Source organism: Elgaria multicarinata, chromosome 3 (genome assembly GCF_023053635.1).
Source record: "Elgaria multicarinata webbii isolate HBS135686 ecotype San Diego chromosome 3, rElgMul1.1.pri, whole genome shotgun sequence".
Lineage (NCBI taxonomy): Eukaryota > Metazoa > Chordata > Lepidosauria > Squamata > Anguidae > Elgaria > Elgaria multicarinata.
This window is the reverse complement of record NC_086173.1, coordinates 172,061,885-172,084,020: the sequence shown is the minus strand read 5'-3', so window position 1 is coordinate 172,084,020 and position 22,136 is coordinate 172,061,885.

Below are 22,136 nucleotides of genomic sequence, written 5' to 3'. Positions count from 1 at the left end.
TGTTCCAAGACACCTACAACATTTACCACACTCTCCAAGGAATAGCACAGGCTTTAAATGCTGCCCACTCATGCAGGCCCAAATGGACAGTGCTGGTTCATGGAAGAAGGCTGGAAGGGGACAGGGTTGAGCCATGGCAGGTATTAATTGTTTCTTCAAATGAGATTCTATTGTGAATTACAATCAGACACTGAAATGTTTTTGTAAATGTTGGTGAGATAAGGTATGGTGACCATATGTCTGGTTTGGCCCAGACATGTCTGGAAATGCGGGGTGGGGGGGAAACCGGGTCTGGGGGAAATCCTATTTTAGTCAAAATTGTCTGGGAAATGCACACTGTAAGGCCCTCCCAAGCTTCTGTCCAGGCATCTGCTTGGTCGACATCAACCAAGCAGAGGCCCGGATGGAAGCCTGTAGGGGACATAAAGCGTGCATTTCCAAAATGCGGAAATGCGTGCTTTAGGCCCTCCCAACCTGCTGCGGTCACCACCAGCAATAGCAGCAGCAGCCAACACTGCTGCCAGCTGCAGTAGCTGCCACCCGCAGCAGCCACCAGCAGCCACCAGCTGTCAATGAGGCTGGTTTGGTTGTTGTTGTTTTTTACTGTTATATCTGGTTGAAGTTGAAACAAGCTAATAGGTGCTACCCTTTAGTCCATTTTGTTCAATGGCTAATGTTTGCAGGCTAATAGTCATTTATACTTTTTATTGATTGATTGATTGATTGATTGATTAAACTTATATACCGTTACCATAGCCAGGGCTCTCTGGGTGGTTTACAGAAATTCTAAAATTGAGGTAAAAACAAGTGTACAAAATTTAAAACTCTAAAACACAGAACATGCACACATAAAGCATTAAAGCATAAAGCATACTCTTTCTGTATGCTTGTTTGCTGTACTAGATTGTTCTGTACTTGTCAATTACTTCATTTGTTCAGTGGTAGCAGTATGCTGAATCTGTGAGTATGGATATGAGAAAGGTGATGGGGAATGAGTGTTAAATGTTAGGAAAGGTTAGAATATGGTCATCCAGGGAAGGATTTGCAGTCAGAAAAGATATTTGAGGGAAGGGGAGACTGTATCACCCAGAGTATAGCAAAAGCTTCAAAGTACAGCAAAAGCTACAGAAGTAGGAATGAGTGAAGTTAATTTCAGATACATTGAATGTCTCACTTGTTCCAGTGTTCCAGTGATTAAAATCAATTCCAGTGATTAAAACCAATTCCAGTGTTTAAAATTAATTCCATTGATTTCAACACTAAGAAGTTATGTAGAACAGATTTGTCTTAATTGTGTGCTGTGAAGACAGACTTGTGACTAAGCCCATATTTGGGTGGGCACGCCCCCACTCACTTGGGGGCTGGGCATGTTTTTTTTAAAAAAAAAATTATTACAAGATAAAAATATATTTACAGTTGTTTCTACAAAAAATTATTACAGTCTTTAAAAATACTAAAAGGTTTTAACAGTAAAGCATTTTCTTATCCATTTTATATATCAGTCTTTCCCGATCCAGTTTCAACCTCATTGGATAATTATGTAGAATCTTTAACATAGTTTACAAAAGGGGACCATATTGTTTCAAAAGGATCATGTCTCAGTTGCCCTGACAAGACCTTACGGTTGTATGTTAACTTTTCAGAACAGGCTATGCCCCATACTTTCCTCTTCCAGACATTTAATGTGGGTCCCTTCAAATCTTTCCAGTGCTCAGCAATTTCTCGGCGTGCTGCTGTTAGCAAAATAGTTACAAGTTCTTTAGGGATGAGGGATGGGTTTAAAACATTTGGCAGGGACAGCAGAGCCAGACTCGGTTCTGGCAGAATTATCTGACCAGTGGCGTCTGAAATTGTTTTGAAGACAGTCTTCCAGAAGTGTTTTAGAATCATAGAATAGCAGAGTTGGAAGGGGCCTACAAGGCCATCGAGTCCAACCCCCTGCTCAATGCAGGAATCCACCCTAAAGCATCCCTGACAGATGGTTGTCCAGCTGCCTCTTGAAGGCCTCTAGTGTGGGAGAGCCCACAACCTCTCTAGGTAACTGATTCCATTGTTGTACTGCTCTAACAGTCAGGAAATTTTTCCTGATGTCCAGCTGGAATCTGGCTTCCTTTAACTTGAGCCCGTTATTCCATGTCCTGCACTCTGGGAGGATCGAGAAGAGATCCTGGCCCTCCTCTGTGTGACAATCTTTTAAGTATTTGAAGAGTGCTATCATGTCTCCCCTCCGTCTTCTCTTCTCCAGGCTAAACCTGCCCAGTTCTTTCAGTCTCTCTTCATAGGGCTTTGTTTCCAGACCCCTGATCATCCTGGTTGCCCTCCTCTGAACACGCTCCAGCTTGTCTGCGTCCTTCTTGAAGTGCTGCTGGTTTTTTAGACGTGAGGCAATGATATATAATAATAACTCTCTTATTGAGTCTGCAACACTCTGACCTGGCATAAAGCCAATTTGATCTGGCTTTATATAGTATGTTAAAAATAAATGTATTAAGTCCTGCCACTAATACTCCTGTAAATATTTTTGTATCCACGTTTATCAGAGCAATGGGTCTATACAGTAAGTCTCTGTTTTGGTTGGATCTGTACCTTGTTTGAGAACCACAACTATTTTGAAGGTCTTCCAGGACTCAGGAATCTGACTTCCCTCCTGTATTGCTATGAATAGTCATAGCAGCCAGGGAGTGAGTTGCTTTCTAAAAGCGTATAGAACTCAGAGCTAAAACCATCTGGACCTGGGAATTTCCCTCTTTTTAAGTTTTAATAACTGTAGTGATGTCTTCTGCTAGTATGGGACTTTCTAGAAATGCCCTATGCTCCGTGGACACTTTATTTAAGGGTATCTGTCCCAGATATGATAGAATTTCAGGTATGGTGGGTCCATCAGAGTTGTATAAAGAGGCATAAAAATTGGCGAGTTCTTCCGCTATATCCTCCGCATCCGTAAATAGTTTTCCCGAGCCTGACCGTATTGCTGTGACCTGGTCCCTGCTTTTCTTTTTTGTCAACGCATGAGCAAGTAGCTTAGAAGAACGGTTGCCAAATTCGTAATAAATGGCTCTTGTCTTCGTGAGTTTAACATGGTTCGCCTCAGTCTCAAGTTGGTTAAGCTCATGCTGTTTAAGTTGCAATTTATCATATAATCTCTGTGTAAAGGATTTCTTTAAATCTGACCCCAGGTTTGCTTTTTCTTCTTCAAGTGTTCTTCTTAAAGAGTCTCTTGATTTGTGGATGCAACCTTGCTCATTCTGACAGTTGGTGGGCACGCTCCCTTGGGGGGTGGCCATTTTGTCCTCCTTTTTGGTTTCCAAAATATGGTCACCCTAGATAAGGTAAAAATTGCATCTGCTGTTCCCCATTTTCTCAGCTACACCAGTATAGGAAGCCCCAAGTTTGTATAGAATTCCTTGGTCAGGCCAACTTTCACTGGCTTTCCAGACTTCCCATAGGTCCATGTGCTACCACCAGGAACTGCCTTCTAATGACCTCAGGAACTGGGCAGGTGGATAAGGGAGAAGGCACTCTCCTGGTGCCAAGTTGTTAAGGACTTACAACTTCAGTACAAGAAACTTAAACCTGGAGGGAATCTACACATCATTGTGAGGGCGCTTGCATGCGCCCCCAGTGTGCCCCCCAAATGACTGTGTAGACGGAGAAAGAAGAGACAGAGGAAGAGGCAGAGGAGGTGGCGGCTGGGGAACCGGCCGCGTCCTTGCCACCGCCGCTGCCGCCTCCCTGCCGGGCTCCTGCTGCCGGGGTAAGAGCCACCTGGGTCAGAGAGCTCGGCGCCAAGCTCTCCAACCTGGGTGGCTCTTACCCCGGCAGCAGGAGCCTGGCGGGGAGGCAGCGGTGGCAAGGACGCGGCCGGTTCCCCAGCCTCCACCTCCTCCGCCTCTTCCTCTGTCTCTTCTTTCTCCATCTCCACAGTCGTTTGGGGGGCACACTGGGGGCGCATGCAAGCGCCCTCACAATGACGTGTAGATTCCCTCCAGGTTTAAGTTTCTTGTACTGAAGTTCGGCGGCGGCAAGGACGCGGCCGGTTCCCCAGCCTCTTCTTCTTCCTCCTCTTCCTCCGTCTCTTCTTTCCCCGTCTACACCATCGTTTTGAGGGCGAACTGGAGGCGCATGCAGGCGCCTTCAGTATGACGTGTAGATTCCCTCCTGGCCTGTTTGCCAAGAGGCAGCCAGTGTGTGCAGTTGCCCCAGCAGAGGAATTCCATGCTAGAAAAGGGCAGCTATGGACAACAGCCCAGCTGCTGCATTCTGCACTAGCTCCAGCTTCCAAAGTAGCATTTAGGGCAGCCCAACATAGACCACATTGCAGTAATCCAGCCTGGAGGTTCCCAGCATCTCTGATCTATCCTCATCCAGAAGAGTCCATAGCTGGCAAGCAAGCCAAGGCTGGAAAAGGGCACTCTGAGCTGCCATGGCCTGGCATTGCTTAATAGCACTTCAGCTTGAAGGTGAAAGGACGTCTACTATTGGCCCAAATGCATACTCAGTGCTCTGTGAAATACACCCTGGCCCTGGGAGACCAGCACTGGGGTCATGGGCCATATCTCATAATCAGTATAAGAACATCACTAGGAAAAATCCATATCCAATAGAGCTATTAAATCGATGCAAAATTAATACAATTATAAGTAGGCACAATAAAACATCGAATAAAATATTAAAAGAATATTAAACGTCCTCATCCATAATACACGTTTCATATACTCAAATACTCTTCCCACCACCACTTCCACCCAGAGTGAATACCACAAAAACAACCCTCTTCTGCCTGGCTGAAATTAATGCCCAAATGCCTGGGACCATGAATATGAATTCGGGTAATAGCAAATTATGTGCCAGCAGTGCTGGTCAAAACTCCTTCTAGAGAGTATTCAATAAGTATATTTCAATCTTTTTTATTCACCCCCCCTATTTTATTTCTTATGCTTCTTGCTCCAGACTCTATTTTTCATATGAAGCGATATATAAAAAGTAAACTAAATAAAATCACACACACACACAAACACAGAGGCAGTGAATTTTCTGTGGGGGATCATACCTTTGGCTGAAAGCATGAATCATCATGTACGCAGTGAAAACAGAATGTGTGACTGAGCATTTCTGGCCCTTTCATACTCTTGATCAGAAAGTATTGCCCCAAAGATGCACCTGCCACGGCCTGATGGTACAACCAGACCCTGCATCTGAAATGGTCTAAATGATCTAAAAATCATTTTAGACCAATCAAGAGGCAGCTGGACAACCATCTGTCAGGGATGTTTTAGGGTGGATTCCTGCATTGAGCAGGGGGTTGGACTCGATGGCCTTGTAGGCCCCTTCCAACTCTGCTGTTCTATGATTCTATGATTCTATGATTCTATGATTCTATGAAATGCAGAAGAGGGCTTCCACCATTAGACCTCAAGTATTTGCTGAACATGAAAATGAAAGGTGAAAAAACCATACATGTCTCCAATATGTCTAAAAGGCATGTCCACCAGCCATGAGTCCTTGGACAGGGTGGAATCATCAACTGCTAAATGCTGGTGTTTCCTCTGCCACAACAGCTTCACCCCTTCCTGGGAAACTTCCAGTATTACAATAACTCCATGGATGGAGTGTATTTGGATGAGAACGGAGAACTTGCAGCTGACTTTGACATCTTGTACTTTGCAAAATTCCCCAATCGTTCTGTTTTTGAGAAGAAAGTTGGGAGTCTAGAGAGACGAGGGACCTCAGACATCTCACTCACCATTGACCACGATGAAATTTTATGGCCCGGCTCATTTAACAAGGTGGATAATGCCACTTGTTTCATTGTATTGTCCTCAATGTCTTTTACATTGTGAGAATTTGTTGGAAATTATATGTGTGGAACCATTGGTTTAAAACGAGAACTGATGTTCTTACAGATTCACTCATGCACCAGAAATAATAATAATTTAAGTGATAATAAATCAAGGTTCCTATCTTAAATTCTGCACATATAATAAAGCGTGGTGACGATTGGGACTGTAGTTCAAAGTGAAGGAGTTCACAATTTCCCACTGATCCACAATCCTGATGAGAATGACCTCCTTTCCAGAGCTAGTATTTGCCATGGTTGGGAAACTCTTCTTAGTGGCAATGAACTCTTGCTCCTCTCTCTTTATGGTTAGACGGTGCCTCGTTCCAGATGTAGTAGAAGCTGCAGACCTGGCTACGTCAAGGTGATCAGGGAAGGACAGCTCCGTTGCTGCTATGACTGTGCTCCCTGCCCGGAAGGGACCATTTCGAATGAGGAAGGCAAGTGACTACAGTGGAACGGGATGTCTGTACAAAATAGGACTAGGTCCTCTCTTTTCTCTGGACAACTTTGAATTAAAAGAAAGCCTAGCAGGACCAGGTACAAAAGAGGGCAGGGCTCCTGTAGCTTTCACTGTTGTGATGAAGAAGCAATTTCCCTAGGTGCTGCATGCATTCAAATGATGCCTGCTGAAATTCCCTTTTCTGTGCAACTCTTAAAGGTACAGAGCCCTGTCCTCCTTTTCATATGGTCACCCTATTTGTGTATTACTGTGGTTCCATACACCCATGTCTATATTCAGCAAAGGTTCTCCCATATCTCCCAGACTTGGGAATCACTCACCTACAGGGCTTCCATCTTGCCAGGATTAAGCTTCTGTTTATTGGCCCTCATCCAGCCCATTAATGAGTCTAGGCACCACTCCAGGACCTCAACAGCCTCACCTGATCCAGTTGTCACAAGGATATGGAGTTGCTATTATCAGCATAGTGATGGCATTTAGCTCCAAATCCCCGAATGACCACTCCCAGTGGCTTCATATAGATGTTAAATAATTTTGGGGACAAGATAGTGCCCTGCACCTCCCTCCCCCATAGCGCAATTCCCAAGGGCTCAAGTAGGGTGACCCTATGGAAAGGAGGACAGGGTTCCTGTATCTTTAACAGTTGCATAGAAAAGGGAATTTCAGCAGGTGTCATTTGCATGCATGTCGCACCTGGTGAAATTTCCTTTTCATCACAACAGTTAAAGCTGCAGGAGCTATACTAGAGTGACCAGATTTAAAAGAGGGTAGCTTTAACTGTTGTGATGAAGAGGGAATTTCACCAGGTTCTCCCTATATACAAATGACACCTGCTGAAATTCCCTTTTCAATACAACTGTTAAAGATAAAAGAGCCCTGGACTCATTTTCATAGGGTCACCCTAGCTCAAGGAGTGGTCACCCAATAAGGAGACTAAGGGGAGACATGATAGAGGTGTACAAAATGATGCATGGTACGGAGAATGTGGAGAGGGAGGCATTCTTCTCCCTCTCTCAAAATACCAGAACCCGGGATCATCCCATGAAACTGATTAGTGGGAGATCCAAGACAAATAAAAGGAAGGACTTCTTCACACAGTGCATAGTTAAGTTATGGAACTCACTACCAGAAGATGTAGTGATGGCCACCCATTTGGATGGCTTCAAAAGGAGGTTGGATAAATTCCTGGATCAATAGCTACTAGCCCTGATGGTTGTGTGCTATCTCCAGTATTCGAGGCAATAATCCTGTGTGCACCAGTTGCTGAGTAGGAGGGTGCTGTTGGACCATGTCCTTCTTTGTTGGTCCTTGGCCAACCGCTGGTTGGCCACTGTGTGAACAGAGTGCTGGACTAGATGAACCCTTGGTCTGATCCAGCATGCCACTCTCTGAAAAAGACCCCGTAGGTAGGACTGGACCCACTGTAGCACAGTGCCTCTGACGCCCAACCCATGGTGTTGAACCAGGAGGATACCATGCTCAATGGTATCAAAAGCTGATGAGAGAGTGAGGAGAATTAACAGGGTTTCACTTCCCCTGTCCCTCTCTAGATAGAGAAGATCCATCAGGGTGACTAAGGGCCTTGCTAGACCTACCTGATAATCCAGTGGGGAGTAGGGGCAACGCCGCGCTACAGCTAGCGCGGGCCGTCGCCCTTTTCTACACGTAACACGCGACGGGGTAAGGGAAAGCCCTGTCGCGTCCTCCATTTTTGGGGGGACTTAAAGGGTCATGTGCGCAGGAGCACATCAACGGCAAAGAAAGTCTGTGGTGTTTTTTTTTAAAAAAAATAAGGGTTCCCCGCTCCCCCTGCCCCTGATTTCCCCCACAATGTCTGATGCCCCCCCTGCCCGCTCACTCGCCCATCCTCCCCCGCTTGCCATGTCTGCCCCCCGCTCGCCCGTCCTCATCCCGCTCGCCATGCCCACCCCCTGCCCGCTCACCCATCCCCACTTGCCATGCCCAGGCCCCGTTCTTCTTCCCCCCATCCGCCATGTCTGATGCTCCCCTGTCCACTCGCCATGCCCACCTGATCACCTGCCTGCCATGTCCAGTGCCCCCTCCAGGTCCCTCCCGTCCATGATCTCCCCACCCTGGCTCCACTCTTCCCCCCCCCCATCTCTCCTGCCGGGTCCGCTCTTTCCCCCAGCCCCCATCTCCCCTCCCCCGGCCCAATGGGCACAGCGCTCCTATGGAGTGCTGTGCCCAGTGTGTGGCTACTCCCAGCTACTCACGAGTAAGCGAGCAGCCAGGAAAAGCCACGGAAGTAGCTAGACCTTCCCCAGCCCCGGCCTCAGCCCGGGGCTGTGGAAAAGCCGGGCCATAAGCACATCCGGTTATCCCAGGTCAAGGGAGGACTTAGCTAGGCCTGACCCCGGGATCCCCTGTGCGTCATCTGGATGCACAGCAGGGAGCCCGGGCCTCACACCGGGCTAACTCCTCGTCTAGCAACGGCCTAAAGCTGATTCAGTCCCGTAACAAGATCGTAACCCAGAGTAGAACAGGTCTAGATACTCAGTATCCTTCAGGAGTGCCTGCAGTTGCTCTGTGTCTGGTATAGGCTTTGTACCTAGTGGATAGATTTATTAGGAATTTCTTCGAGAATGTCAGATGTTCTCTGCAAGCTTATCTCTGCAAGCAGTTCTCATGGGAGTAGCTGGTTCACTCCTTTGCTTTGACCTTGAAGTAGCTGGTTCTCTGGGAACTTCAGAGTGTTTTGGAAAAGGTGGGGGACGCTCTTCGAAGTGCGTTGTAACGTCTTGCCTTCTTGTCACATGGGCAAGGTTTACTGGTCAGAGGACCTGTCTGTCCAGTGACTTTGAATAAGCCTTAAAAGCTGGTGCAAAGCTGAAAAAGCTTTGCTAGGTTTCATCTCTTGACACAACGCCTGACCTCCCTCCTGCTTTGGATTCTATCTCCACTTGAGACTTTGAAAGCACTCTGCATGTGGACGCTTTGCTATTTGGTCTTTGGATATCTAAGAACTGTGCCATGAGACGTAGTGAGGCTTTTCATAGACTTGGATGTCAGGGATGTCAGGGATGCTTTAGGGTGGATTCCTGCATTGAGCAGGGGGTTGGACTCGATGGCCTTGTAGGCCCCTTCCAACTCTGCCATTCTATGATTCTATGATTCTATGACTTGCATTTGCTGTGGATTCTGTGTTTGTGCCCAGACTCGGGTGGCAAGGAGTTCCCAGTCCTTAGCAGAAAGATGGGACTCCTGGGCCTGAGGCTTAACCTTTCCTGAAGTCATGGTAACGGGGTCAGCTCAGTAGTGGTAGGCTGAGACTGGCAAGTGCGTGACGGATCTCTCTGCCCGGCTCTGGTGGCTCAGAGCAACCTTTCCTGGGACTTCGTTTTAGGAGCTCGGCCATGTCCCTTTGAGGAGCCTGCATTATGCATCATCTGGAGAAGCTCAAAGCTGTTATTGGCGTACCCTATTCACACACCCTCTCTGAGTGTTTGCCGTAAGGATCATTGCAAAAAAAAAAGAGCCTAAAGCTTCCTAACCATCCTTCAGCTTTAAGTGTATTACTATTTTGGAGGCCCTGTAACCATTAAGCTTGTCTCCTGTGTGATTTCCTCAATAAAAGAAGTCTCACTGAGGTGAGTGTCTCCTGTAAGCTTGCCAGCATGTGTGAATGCCAGAGGGAACAAGCATGAACACGACACTCTACCACAACCCTCTCAAGTACCTTCCCTAAAAATGGGGTGTTCGTGACTGGGAAGTAGTTCTCTAACACCATCGAGTCCAGGGTGGGTTTCTTCAGGGGTGGCTGCACTACCACCTCCTTAAGGAGACCAACACACCACCTCTTCCCAAAGGGAAGCATTTTTCATCCCCTGGGCCCAGGAAATCACAGGAGGGCAAAGCTCTGCTGGGATAAGTCTGTATTTTTATTCTTAAATCAGTTCTTCTATGTACTCCACACGTTTCGGACATTGTCCTTCCTCAGGAGGTAAAGAAGGAAATCGAGGAGGAAAACACTAGACTGTAGTTTCGTGAGCCCAAGTAAAACAGTCCAAATTTTGCATTCGTTCCAGAGTGCAGGACATGGAATAACGGAATCAAGTTAAAGGAAGCCAGATTCCAGCTGGACATCAGGAAAAACTTCCTGACTGTTAGAGCAGTACGACAATGGAACCAGTTACCTAGGGAGGTTGTGGGCTCTCCCACACTAGAGGCCTTCAAGAGGCAGCTGGACAACCATCTTTCAGGGATGCTTTAGGGTGGATTCCTGCATTGAGCAGAGGGTTGGACTTGATGGCCTTGTAGGCCCCTTCCAACTCTGCTATTCTATGATTCTATGATAAAACCTAATTATAAAAGGAACTCTTAGCTTGTACGCCAAACTTGTGTTGCTTCTTGAAAACTTTCCTCTGCAGTCTAGTGTTTTTATCCTCCATTTCCTAATTCAGCTCCTGGCGAAGGACAACCTCCAAAACACATTGAAGACGTTGAAGAACTGTTTTACCATCCACAGCAGCCTAGTGCTCATTGCTTTCTGGATGCAACTGCCCAACCCACAACTCGTGATGCTACTTCCATTCCAGTAACATCTCCAGGACCACCTGTTGCCCGTCCCTGCTCTCAATGGAGTTTCTACCATTATACTTTCTAGCCCTTTGCATTCTCTCTCATGGACCATGTCTCACCAAGTGCTGAGGAAGAAGACCACATCACGCCTTCTACCTAGACATTGTGACCACCATCAATAAATGTCTGTTCTTTCCCATCACCACTACAAAAGGCTACTAACTGGCCTGTTCTCCATCCTTAGCATCTCAACACTCATAACACATAATTAAATGGGAGATATAAACAATGCTGAAGATACTCTTTTTCCTTTCCAGATGCAGAACTTTGCACTATGTGTCCAGAAGATCAGCATCCAAACAGGGGCTGAGATCAATGCATCCCCAAGGTTATAAACTATTTGTCCTATGGAGAGTATTTGGGGATCATCCTGGCTTCCTCTGCCTTATTCTTGGCCATAATGACAGGCTTTGTCTTAGGAATCTTCATTAAGTTCCTAGAAACTCCCATAGTCAAAGCCAACAACCGGGACCTCTCTTACATCCTCCTCATTTCCCTCTTGCTTTCCTTTCTGTCCTGCTTCCTGTTCATTGGACAGCCCATTCGTGTGACCTGCCTCCTCCGACAAACGACCTTCAGCATCATCTTCTCAGTAGCTGTTTCTTCTCTGTTGGCCAAAACAATCACTGTGGTGCTGGCCTTCTTGGCCACACAGCCAGGAAATAAAGTGAGGAAATGGCTGGGGAAGAGTTTGGCCAACTCTGTGGTCATTTCCTGTTCTAGTGTTCAAGTTGTCCTCTGTGTTATCTGGCTGGGGACCAATTCTCCATTCTCAGACACTGACATGCACTCCCAACCTGGACAGATCATCCTGAAATGTAGTGAAGGGTCTGTCTCCATGTTCTATGCTGCCCTTGGCTACATGGGCTTCCTGGCTGCCATCTGCTTCATGGTGGCTTTCCTAGCCAGGAAGCTTCCTGGGTCCTTCAATGAAGCCAAGCTGATCACTTTCAGCATGCTTGTCTTCTGCAGCGTCTGGGTCTCCTTTGTGCCCACCTACCTGAGCACCAAGGGGAAATACATGGTGGCCGTGCAGGTCTTTTCCATCTTGGCCTCCAGTGCTGGGCTGCTGGGCTGCATCTTTCTTCCCAAGTGTTACATCATTATACTGAGGCCTCATCTGAATGAAAAGGAGCATCTCATGATGAAAGTGAAGGATGACATCTGATTTTTAGCATATTCTTTTCAGTTTTGGAACCAGTGTCCATCTTGATAGTTATGAATGCCAGCTACTAGTGTCAGGATGCAACCATGGGTAGTGATGATGGAGCAATCAAACACAGAATCAGATGAGGTCAGATTTTTTTTTATGAATTCACCCCTTGAATTCTGGCTTTTCCCTCATTGGGCATATTCAGTGGACTTGCAGACTGTTTCCCATGTTTTCCTGAATTTTGTGTAACTTTCGTAAGGAAAATAAATAAGCAGCCGAAAATTGCATTTCCCCACTAGCTTAAAGCATAAAAGTATGCATTTGGAGGGATTTGTGCATTTTCCGAAGTGAAAATTTGTGAAACTTGAAATGCATCTAATTCCACTAATGAGCAGAGAGCATAAGGAAACGGTTCCAAAAACACGCTAAATGCATACAGAATGGATTTTGAACAATCGGAACATGCCATTTAGAGATATCACAAAACATACTGGTCATGACTGATGGAGATAAATGCATGGTGACTGTTGAATGCCCACAGGCCCTTTTGATCGGGGCTTCTCAGAGAGTCAGGGAAGTCTGGCTGGCTTCCTCGCCCTTCCCGCAAGCCATGGACCAACGTCTCTTCCCTGGGCTCTGACCTGCTGCCTCATGAGACAGCGGGATGCGGCGATAGGAAGACATAGAATCATAGAATCATAGAATAGCAGAGTTGGAAGGTGCCTACAAGGCCATCGAGTCCAACCCTCTGCTCAATGCAGGAATCAACCCTCAGGCATCCCTGACAGGTCGTTGTCCAGCTGCCTCTTGAAGGTCTCTAGTGTGGGAGAGCCCACAACCTCCCTAGGTAACTGGTTCCATTGTCGTACTGCTCTAACAGTCAGAAAGTTTTTCCTAATGTCCAGCTGGAATCTGGCTTCCTTCAACTAGAGCCTGTTATTCCGTGTCCTGCACTCTGGGAGGATCGAGAAGAGATCCTGGCCCTCCTCTGTGTGACAACCTTTTAAGCATTTGAAGAGTGCTCTCATGTCTCCCCTCAATCTTCTCTTCTCCAGGCTAAAAATGCACAGTTCTTTCAGTCTGAAGAGATTTGGAAAAGACCTTGGAGACATCTGCAAAATAATAAAAGATTCTCCTTCTTTCGCCTTTGGCTCCTACTCTGCTAAAGCAGCTGAACAACTCTGGGAGGAGAGGGGGAGTCCTACACCTGTGCTTTGAGTATCTTTGGAGTAGCAATGGAGATACAGTAAGAGCTAAAATCTCTTGTTCTCTCAGGCTGAAACCTTGGAGAAGCCACCGTGTGTCCATATTGATCTTCTGGAGGGTACTTTGATCTTCTGGAGGGTACATGGGCTGGAGGATACTTGTGCATTTCTTGTGTACAGCTCCTTGGCCACTGTGTGAACAGAATGCTGAACTAGATGGACCTTTGCTCTGGTCTTCTTATGTTCTTAAGGATGCCATTCCTGAAGTATACATATGGTCAGTGCAAATGGATCTACAGAGCCCTTATGACAGCTAAAAGACTTACCGTATTTCTTCGATTCTAAGACACCATCGATTGTAAGATGCACACTAATTTCAGTACCACCAACAGAAAAAAAAGCTTTGATTCTAAGAAATAATAAACGCACCCGTGATTCTAAGACACACACCGTTTTTAGAGATGTTTATATGGGGGGGAAGTGTGTCTTAGAATCGAAGAAATGTGGTATATTGTCACTTTGGAAGGACATATGCACCCTCTACATTGACGGTGCTATATAAATAAATAATAATACGCTCACCTCCCATAATGCAATGGATTGAAGACTTAATAACACTATCAACATTTGAACAGGTATTATATCGGTGCAACTTGTGAGTGCAGAAATGCCTGGATATTTGGTCTACTTTTTTTGAAACCTATGCCTAACTCTCTCCACTTTTTTAAATATACGAACAGTACACTCAATGGAAAAAATAACAGTATTCCTATATATGTAATGTGAAGGGTTTATTTTTATTCTTCACTATTTATTTTTCATTCTGTTTTGTTGATATTCACAATAAAAAGTGGGGAAAGGCTTGGTGATATTGTCACGGTCACTGCAAATCCCTGCATCACTGTTTGCAGCAGCTGACAAGTCATCACCTGGGAAGAGTGGAGAGTAGGGTGACCCTATGAAAAGGAGGACAGGGCTCCTGTATCTTTAACAGTTGCATAGAAAAGGGGATTTCAGCAGGTGTCCTTCGTACGCCTGCAGCACCTGGTGAAATCCCCTCTCCATCACAACAGTCAAAGCTGCAGGAGCTATACCAGAGTGACCAGATTTAAAAGAGGGCAGGGCACCTGCAGCTTTAACTGTTGTGACGAAGAGGGAATTTCACCAGGTTCTCCATAATACAAATGACACCTGCTGAAATTCCCCTTTCAATGCAACTGTTAAAGGTACAGGAGCCCTGTCCTCCATTTCATAGGGTCACCCTAGTGGAGAAGGAAAACCAAGTGGGTGAGGAACAGTGTTTCCTCTGTGCTGCTGAGTCAATCTCATTTGGAAAAGACCATGGAGACATCTTCAAAATAATAAAAGATTCTCCTTCTTTCACCTTTGGTTCCTACTCTGCTAAGGCAGCAGAACAACTCTGGGAGGAGAGGGGTGTCCTACACCTCGGCTTTGAGTATCTCTGGAGTAGCAATGGAGATACAGTGAGAGCTAGACTCTCTTGTTCTCTCAGTCTGAAACCTTGGAGAAGCCACCGTGTGTCCATATTGATCTTCTTGGCTCCATGTTTTGATTTGGCATAAGGCCACTGCATATTCTTCTAAATTTGGGGTTAGTCCTTTTAAGGTCACCAGCCCAAATTATTTTTATTTATTTATTTATTTATTTATTGTTGCATTTATATCCCGGCTTTTTTCCTCCAAAGAACCCAAGGCGGCATACAAAATCCTCCTTCTCTCCATGTTATCCTCCCAACAACAACCCTCTGAGGTAGGTTGGGCTGAGAGTATGTGACTGGCGCAAAGTCACCCAGTGGGTTTCCATGGCCAAGTGGGGACTAGAAACCGGATCTCCGATTCTCCCCATCTCTGGGAACTTAATCTTTGTCAAAAGAGGAGGGAGCATCAGATCCAAGAGTCTGCCACAGAGTCAAGCAGGCAGAGTTGAGAGGAGGTATTTATTTTATTTATTTATTTATTTATTTATTTATTACATTTTTATACTGCCCAAAAGCCGAAGGTCTCTCGGCGGTTCACAAAACTTTCAAGGTCACCAGCCCAAACTTGTGAGTCTGTGGCTGTGAAAAGACGTGGTCAGGATGGGTCAGACTCATTGAGCAAGTTTAGCTGGGCAGTTTCTTGACTCTTCCAATGATTTGCTGAGTGGAGTCTCTCAATCTGTGCTAGAACTGGATCTGGAAACGAGGCCAAGAGAAGAATTTGATCTCTGCAAGAAATCCCATGGCACCATGACTCCTTCCAGATATCTGAAGGGGAGCAGGATTAGTCAAAGTGTGAAAGAGGAATCTGTTGGACTGTTTTCCCTAAATGAGGGGTGCACAACCTTCCAGCACCAAGGGCCTTGCTAGACCTACCACATAATCCGTCTGGGAGGAGGGGCAACGGCATGCTACAGCTAGCGTGCGCCATCGCCCTTTTCCAGACGTAACACGCAATGGGGCAAGGGAAAGCCCCGTCGCGTCCGGCATTTTTTTTCCACTTAAAGGGCCATGTGCGCAGGAGCGCACCGCCGAAAAAGGTAGGGTTTTTTTTAAAAAATATATAGGGTCCCCCACTCCCCCTGCCCCTGATTCCCCCCCCACAATGCCTGATGCCCCCCTGCCCGCTTGCTCACCCATCCTCCACCCATCCGCCAGGCCCTGTCCCCATCCGCCAGGCCTGTCCCCGTCCTTCTTCCCTCCTCGTCCACCATGCCCGTCCCCATCCTTCTTCCCCCCGTCCGCCATGCCCGCCCCTGCTCACCATGCCCGCTCATCATACCCGTCCCCGCTCGTCATGCCCACTCTCCGCCCACTCATCATGCCCATCCTCTGCCCACTCGTCATGTCCCATGCCCCCTCCACGCACCCCCAGCCATGATTTACCCCCCGGCCTGATGGGCACAGCGCTCCTATGGAGTGCGGTGCCCAGTCCATGGCTTCTCCCGGCTGCTCGTGAAGCGAGCAGCCGGAAAAAGCCACGGACCCTGCTAGACCCTCTGCAGCCCCGGCCTTAGGCCAGGGCTGCGGAAAAGCCAGGCCATAAGCAAATCCGCTTATCCCGGTTCAAGCGAGGACTTAGCCCGGCCTAACCCCGGAATCCCCTGTGCATCATCTGGATGCACAGGAAGGAGACCGGGCCTCACACTGCGCTAACTCCTCGTCTAGCAACGGCCCAAGTGATAAATGAGATGGGGTGGGTGGGAGGCTGCTGGTAACTCCACACACTACCAACTACCAACTCACACACTTCATTGTTCATGTGCACACTTTAGTTATTTATTTATTTATTACATTTTTATACCGCCCAATAGCTGAAGCTCTTTCACTTCCTCCCCCCCACCTCTGTGCCATCACATGCACACACAGCTGAGTATGCAAGGAATAGAGAGCTTATACTGATCTCACTGTGTGTGTGCACATATGAAAACATCTTGTTTGCTGCTAAAAGCAGTAGGAATAGAGCCATCCAAGAAATCAAGGGATCAAAAGCTTTTTGTGAGTATAAAAAAGGTGTGGTTTGTTTGGTACCTCACAGGGAGAATCAGGTGGTCACATGTGGCTGCAGGACCGAAAGTTGTGCACTTCTACCCTAAACAACTCTGATCTGCTTCAGTTCAACCTGCTTCAGTTCAAGATCCTCAGCGAGATCCGGACATGCAAAGAACGTCCCCACACATTTGACCTTTGCGCCAGGGATGCATATGCATAACAACATGTTTAGGTGTAACAAATACAAGCTCTGGTTCTGCCAAATATATCCTGGAGAAATAGCTGGATCATAGCTCCAAAGATAGAACCATAGAATAGTAGAGTTGGAAGGGGCCTATTATTTATTTATTTATTTATTTATTTATTTATTTATTTATTTATATAGCACCATTAGTGTAAATGGTGCTGTACAGAGTAAAACAATAAAATAGCAAAACCCTGCTGCGTAGGCTTACATTCTAATAGAATCATAATAAAACAATAAGAAGGGGAAGAGAATGCACCAGACAGGCACAGGGTTGAGTAAAACTAACAGTATAAAAGGCAGAACAAAATCAAGTTTTAAAAGCTTTAGAAAAAAGAAAAGTTTTTAGCTGAGCTTTAAAAACTGTGATTGAACTTGTAGTTCGCAAATGTTCTGGAAGAGCATTCCAGGCGTAAGGGGTGGTGGAAGGAAATGGACAAAGCTGAGCGAGAGATGTAGAGGCCCTTGGGCAGGTGAGAAACATGGCATCAGAGGAGTGAAGAGCACGAGTGGGGCAATAGTGTGAGATGAGAGAGGAAAGATAGGAAGGAGCTAGACTGTGAAAAGCTTTGTAGGTTAACAAGAGAAGTTTATATTGGATTCAGAGGTGAATTGGAAGCCAATGAAGAGATTTAAGAAGTGGAGTAACATGGTCAGAGTGGTGAGCCAAGAAGATGATCTTAGCAGCAGAGTGGTGAACAGAAACCAACGGACTGATGTGAGAAGAAGGAAGGCCAGTGAGAAGAAGGTTGCAGTAGTCCAACCGAGAAATAACCAATGCATGAACAAGAGTCTTGGCAGAAGAGATAGACAAAAATGATCAAATCCTGGCAATATTATACAGGAAAAAACGACAGGATTTAGCTGTTGCCTCAATATGAGGAATAAAGGAGAGCGAGGAGTCAAATATAAAGCCAGGACTACGAGCTTCCTTGACTGGAGGAAGCCATTGAGTCCAACCCCCTGCTCAATGCAGGAATCCGTCCTAAAGTGTGTTACTCTAAGAAAGTTCAGCCCAACCTCAACTTTTCCCATCACCTGACTTTTCTTTGCCTATGGGGCAGCATTGGTGAGTTCTGGCAAACATGTTTTCTCCAGCTTTCCACATGGAGGCAACCAAGATACTCCATGGACTTGGAACGGAGATGTTGATTCCTCTGTATAGTTATCCAAATCATAGTGGTTATTTCTTCTTCTTGCCAAAACTCAAGGGATTCTTCTCCTAAAGATGGTCCTTTTAAACCGATAGCATAAACAGAATTGAGAGCAGCATGGTGCAACTTCTTGTAACAAGAATGAAAGGACTTGTGAGAATAAATGCCATTGAGAACTTCTGCTGAGATTTAGGGCAGGCCGCGACAATGAAGCAATGAGGTGTAGTATCTTTCCTGTGTTTATAGAGTCCCTGGAGCCTTGGTCTTTAAGGGACTTCGGGCTCTTTCTGATAAGTTGCAAGATGAAAGCAGCAGTTGCAATGGCAGTGATCATAGTAGGCAGACCCAGATTGATGCTGCTGTTGCTGCTGTTCCCCCATCCGGCCTCTGGGATCCTCAAGGCGACATGCCCACTGGCCTTGATAAGGGATGACCCAGATGCGCTGAATTTTCACAAGCCAGGAGGCCACCTCATTACTGGCGTTATATCTGTAGTGCGCCCAACTTTTGAACGAATCCGGTTCCGCAATCCTCCTCAACTGCGCTTTTCTCGGTAAGTAATTATGGATTTCAAGCCCAAGTTTGAGTTTGTACACTCCTTGTTTTCTGCAACTTGTTCTTGGTAAATTCCTGTCTCTGTTCAGAATGTGTTTTGCCCTGGGAGAAAGTTGTTAGGGATAGATGAAAACAATCATGCAGCCACTTTTGCAAACGTGGAAAAAGATCTGCTGACGTAATGTCCATTTCATACCTTTTCCAGGTGTGGTGTGTGGTTTATCTCTTTCTTTGGGTGACCATTAATTACATAGAGGGTCTTTTCACAGTCACAAGCTATGTAGATTCATTTTAAACTAAGATTTGATAGAACAATCAGACTCCAACCAAAGGAGAGCTGTTATCCTGAATTTCAGCTTTAAAAAATCAGGCTGTGTTTAACATGGTCCTCCCTTGGTTATCACAACACAAAATGCCACATATAGTGACTTTGTCTTTACAGCTTACTAAAGTACTGCATATAACAATTATTAATTTCTATTTTTTAAAATCAAGCAGTAGTTTCCCATATCATTTAAATTTTAAATTTTAAATTTTAAATTTTGAGGGAAACGTCTCATTAGGATGATCAGGGGTCTGGAAACAAAGCCCTATGAAGAGAGACTGAAAGAACTGGGCATGTTTAGCCTGGAGAAGAGAAGATTGAGGGGAGACATGATAGCACTCTTCAAATACTTCAAAGGTTGTCACACAGAGGAGGGCCAGGATCTCTTCTCGATCCTCCCAGAGTGCAGGACACGGAATAGGGCTCAAGTGAAAGGAAGCCAGATTCCAGCTGGACATCAGGAAAAACTTCCTGACTGTTAGAGCAGTACGATAATGGAATCAGTTGCCTGGTGAGGTTGTGGGCTCTCCCACACTAGAGGCCTTCAAGAGGCAGCTGGACAACCATCTGTCAGGGATGCTTTAGAAGGATTCCTGCATTGAGCAGGGGGTTGGACTCGATGGCCTTGTAGGCCCCTTCCAACGCTGCTATTCTATGATTCTACTGCAATTCTGGTTTGTGGAAAAGCTGCATTTTCTTTGACTTAACAAATTTGCCACACAATAGATACACAGAAGCCATTATGTGAGGATCACGTGTTTTTCTTACATAGAACTGTGCTGACGTTTCCTTGAATTCAAAGATATATATTACCCAGATAGGCCCATAGAATATGAGATCTTTGGTTGAAGAGAGAATGACATTGTGATGCACCTCTTGCGGCAGGAAACGAAGGCCCAGTTCATACTGGAACCTCCTGTCCTTCCTGATCACCATTGATGAGATCAATCGGAATCCCAGCCTGCTACCCAACATCACCCTGGGCTACAACGTCAAGGACAACTATTTCGATGCCAGAATGACTTACGATGCCATGGTAGATCTGCTCTCTCCTGGGCTGGCAAACGTTCCAAACTACATGTGTGGACGACAGAACAAGTTGCTGCTTTTTATTGAAGGGGCCGACTCAGATACATCCATCCACATTTCAACTATGTTGAGCCTCTACAAAATCCCCCAGGTAAGAATGCACAAATGCAGGTAGCCCTGCGAAGTATCACTGATTGACCAGAGAAAATGCCGCCAGTCGTACAGAGAAGGAAGGAGTTCCATTCCAGCAATGCTCACCAGTGCCTTCTTCCACTGGTTTGCAAGGCATGGATGGCATCCCCCAGAGAAGTGGTGGTTTGTTCTGCTTTGGGAAGAATGGTTCCACAGAAGGCATCATAATACCACTCAATGAAACATGGTTGTATTCATTCCTTTTTTGGAAGGAGGGAGAATCATCTGGATTACTGCAATATGTTATGACTTTCAAAATGGTCTGGAAACTTCAGCTGGTACAAAACAGGGCAGCATGTTTGCTAACAGGGAATGGCCAACGAGACCACATCACACCAGTCCTTTTCCAGCTTCATTGGCTGCCAGTCCAGGTCCAGACCCTATTCAAAGTAGGGGTGTGCACGGACCCCCCGCTCCGCTTCACTTGCAGATCCGCCATTTTCCGGATCGGGCCGCTCCGCCCCGCCCCCGCTCCGCCCACTTCCGCTCCGCTCCGCTCGGAGCTCCGGATCCGGATCTGGAGCTCCGTTTTCCCCCCCCATAGGCTTGCATTGAAAGCTAAAAAATTATACAACTTTTTTTCTGTTCAAGTTAGAAACCTCATGTTTGGCACCATGACACCTCATGGGGATATACACACGCACGCCAAGTTTCAAAGCAATCCCATCATCCCCTGATTTTTGGCGAATTTTTGAAAATCGGGCACCCCACACACAACATCCCTGCGAGGTGGGCAGGGGAGGAGGGAGGGAAGGCAGGCAGGCATGCAGCTGGCATTTCTGGGGGCATAAGGAAGTGAGCCAAGGATAAGCCAGTAATGCATATAAAATGGAATAAATCAATAAATAAACAAAGGAGGGGTGGAATTAAAAGCAGCAGTGTTGCTCAATAAACAGCAAGAAGAATTTTTTAAAAAAGGCTATATCTGTCTTTTTCCAGCAATAGGGGGACGTGCCCGGGGGAGGGGGAAGTAGCTGCCAGTTCAAGACAGCCACCAACAGCTCTGAGAAGAAGTAAAACGCTCACTTCAACTCATAACAGGCATTGCTCTACCACTGAAAAGTGACCATTCACTTCAACTCATGATAGGCATTGCTCCACCGTTTTACTCTCTTTGGAAGGCTCTATGGCCTTCCAGTGCAAGAGAGAGTGGGGGCACGTCCACGATGAGATGCCCTAGGGGAGCTCATCCCCTTGCACCACATCGATTCAGTTGTTCACCAAGGTTAGGGTGGGGAGCAGTGCTGTGTTTCTATCTCTTATTCTTGGCTTAGTATATGATTTCAGGTTGTGTTTGTGCATTTGGTGGGGCTACTGTGTTAAAAAACACGGGGAAAAGCCCGTTCAGATGAAGAAAGAGAAGTTTCCCAGAATCCCAAGTTACCTGTTTTGCCTATGCCCTCCTCCAACTTTGGGATCATCATGACCGGGAGCTGACTCTGCCCCTCAGCCCTTTGAAAAAGGTATTTTTCCCACCGATTTTTTTAAAAACTTCTAGCGCGCGACCCGTAAGACGCAGAAAGTTGAGAGTAGTCTCAAAATGACCCCCATCCACGACTTTCTGTGCACAAGAATTTTCAGAACGATAGCTTAACCCCCCCCCCCAGTTATCCCCAATTCTTTCCCTCAATGCAATCCTATGGGCGAAAAGCCGAAAACGCCGTTTGAGCAGCGCGGTTGACCCGATTTTCACAAAAATATAGCACGCGACCCAGACAATGCAGAGAGGTGAGAGTGGTCTCAAAATGACCCCCATCCACGACTCTCTGTGCACAAGAATTTTCAGAATGATAGCTTAAACCCCCCCCCCAGTTATCCCCGATTCTTTCCCTCAATGCAATCCTATGGGCGAAAAGCCGAAAACGCCGTTTGAGCCGCGCGGTTGACCCGA